The 3031-nt window shown below is 40.5% G+C and overlaps 1 pseudogene; it reads right to left on the bottom strand.

The window, feature by feature from the left end:
- Positions 1–1516: 1516 nt before the first annotated feature.
- Positions 1517–2025, bottom strand: LOC100401681 (mitochondrial import inner membrane translocase subunit TIM14 pseudogene; annotated as a pseudogene).
- Positions 2026–3031: the final 1006 nt, after the last annotated feature.

Genomic DNA, 3031 nt, shown 5'->3' with positions numbered 1-3031 from the left:
GCTAATTTTTGTATTTTTAGTAGAGACAGTGTTTCACTATGTTGGTCAGGCTGTACTCGAACTCCTGACCTTGTGATCCAACTGCCTCAGCTTCTCAAAGTCCTGGGGTTACAGGCATGAGCCACTACGCCTGGCGTAGGAGAGTTTTTTTTTTTTGTTTGTTTTTTTGGTAGAGATGGGGGTCTTGCTATGTTGTCCAGGCTGGTCTTGAACTCCTGGCCTCAAGTGATCCTCCTGCTCTGGTCTCCCAAAATGCTGGGATTACAGATGTGAGCTGCTGTGCTCAGCCTCAATTCTTTTGAATACTTAGAAGAGGGATTGCTGGATCCTATGGTAATTATACTTTTAATTTGTTGAGGATCCTTTATACTGTTGTCTGTAATGGCTGTATATATTTCCACTAATACTTCACTATGTATATGTTTGTCAAAATGTCACATTGTATGCCTGAAATATATTCAATTTTTACTTTAACAAGTCAATCCTCACACTTTGATCTATTTTTAGTTTGCCATAGTGCTGCGTTCAGAAGCTTCTCTCCAAGACACAAAGCCTGGCTGACCTGTCATTTCTTAATAATCCAGCAAGCTTCCATGGTGAATAGGGTGCCTGTGCCCAGAATGGGCCCTTAGAGTCAGCTGATACATGAACTGTCTCTGTAACATCCATTTTAAAGGGCATCCAGGTCAGACACGGTGGCTTATGCCTTTTTTTTTTTTTAAACATCATTTAAGTTTATTAGTGTATAAATTCTTGAGTATTTTGATATTGAGAACATTTCAGTTTTGCTAACAGTGTTTAAGCTTAATCATAACAATTATAGAAGTTTGATTGTCAAGAAATAGCCAACTGAAGGAATAATTTATAAATGGTCAGTACCTTTAAGGGGCTAGCTGAATACAAAGTAGATACTTCTCATGCCTGTAATCCAAGCACTTTGGAAGGCTGAGGTGGTAGGATTGCTTGAGCCCAGGAGGTTGAGGCTGCAACGAGCTGTGCCTATGCCAGAACTGCACTCTGATCTTTATCGTACTTTTTTTAATGTATGAAATAAATATTCTGTTTGTAAATATATGTATGTAAATAGAATACATACACACCCACCCACACCCCTAGGTCAGTTTCTTAGGTCTAAGTTGTGGCTAAATTCACTTTTAAATACAAGGTTCTAAGTGTCCAAGTTGCTGGGCCCGTTACCTGTACCTGGAACAGCCATTTTTACCTCTTAAGACTCCATACTTGAACAGCTTGAGCGAATTTCTATCATGCTGTTTATCACACAGACCAATGACCAGTTTATCAGTCTCCATTAAAGTGGGAGCTCCCTGAGAGCAAGGACTGTCATCTTCACTTTGCCTTGAAGAGTAGACATAGGTCCCAAATCATCTGCTAAATGAGGAATGAACAATATTCCTCTTCAAATGGTATGTGTTTGTCCATAATTAATATGCAAATATTCTAAACTACAGTCTAATTTAAAAGTCCCATGTTTAAACAACACAATCAGACCAAGGCCTTGAGATTTAGCTTGTGCTAAATCATTTTTTAAAACTGTAACTCTGAGGCATTTTATTATAAAAAGTTAATACTCATATACATAAAGTAATATGTACTTAAAATTCATGATACATTTACTTTATTTTTTAGCTTGACCTTCTAGTAGATCTTTAGCTTCACTGATTTTGGCTGCAATATAAGGAGATCCTCCTTTGTCAGGATGATTTAAAAACATAATTCATTGATGAGCATCTCTTATTTTCCCTTTATTGTCAGTAGGGCTTACACCTAGTATTAATGCTGCTTCCCGTTTTGTCATTTTGAATTCAAACCCACATCTGTAATAGTCACCACTGAAGGCAGATTTTGGTAGACTTTGAAAAACTTGCTTTACTTGAGGTTCCATGTGCTTCATGGCTTGCAAAACATAACGGCCTGCAAATCCTGCAGCTGCAATGGTCAGTCCAGCTGCTACCATTGTACTGGCCATGGCTGCTGCGCCTGGGTTCCCTTGCTTCCACTGGGGGCCCGGCTCATCCCAGCGCAGAGGTCGCCGCCGACACCTGCATGTCTGGAGCAGAGCGGCTCATGCCTTTAATCCCAGCACTTTAGGAGGCTGAGGCGGGCAGATCACTTGAAGTCAGGAGTTCAAGACCAGCCTGGCCAACATGGTGAAATCCCGTCTCTACTAAAAATACAAAAATTAGCTGGGTGTGGTGGCACATGCCTGTAATCCCATTACTTAGGAAGCTGAGGCAGAAGATTTGCTTGAACTAGGGAGGTGGAGGTTGCAGTGCGCTGAGATCATGTCACTGCACTCCACCCTGGGTGACAGAGCGAGAATCTGTCTCAAAAAAAAAAAAAAGATTAAATAAATAAAATAAAGGGCATCCAGGAGGGTGTATTCAAAATTATGAACAATAGCTATGGCATGTGGGGGCTGTTTCCAGTCATCCATCCCTTCACTCATCATCTAGATTTTCTTTCCTGGTTCTTCCTTGCAGACTGACTTTGTCTATCTGTCCATTCAATTATCCATCCATCCACTTATTAATCCATCTATTCAAACAGGCACAAGGACACTTTTAGGGCCGTTGGATGTGTTCATTGTCTTGACTGCTATGATGGCTTTATGGGTGTGTACTTGTGTCAGAACTGGTAAAGTGGTACACTTTAAATATGTGCATGTGAGTGTAGCTTAATTATATCTCAATAAAGTTGGAAACAAGGAAGGTGAATAACAGATTGTCAAAACTGATAACCTACATATCCATGGCAAGACAATGGAATAGCCATACAATGGAATACTGCTTAGCAGTATAAAGGAAAAACATTGCTCAAAGATATGACAACATGAATCATCTCACATATGCATGCTGATCAAAAGACCTCAGATGTGACAATCATTCTGTATGGTTCCATTTATATGCACTGCAAAAACAGAGAAAACAGGCCAGGCATGGTGGCTCACGCCTGTAATCTCAGCACTTTGAGGCGGGTGGATCACCTGAGGTCAGGAGTTCAAGACCAGCCA

This window comes from Callithrix jacchus, chromosome 14 (genome assembly GCF_049354715.1).
Source record: "Callithrix jacchus isolate 240 chromosome 14, calJac240_pri, whole genome shotgun sequence".
NCBI lineage: Eukaryota > Metazoa > Chordata > Mammalia > Primates > Cebidae > Callithrix > Callithrix jacchus.
The sequence above is the reverse complement of the archived record's forward strand: the minus strand, read 5'-3'. Positions and strand labels throughout refer to the sequence as shown.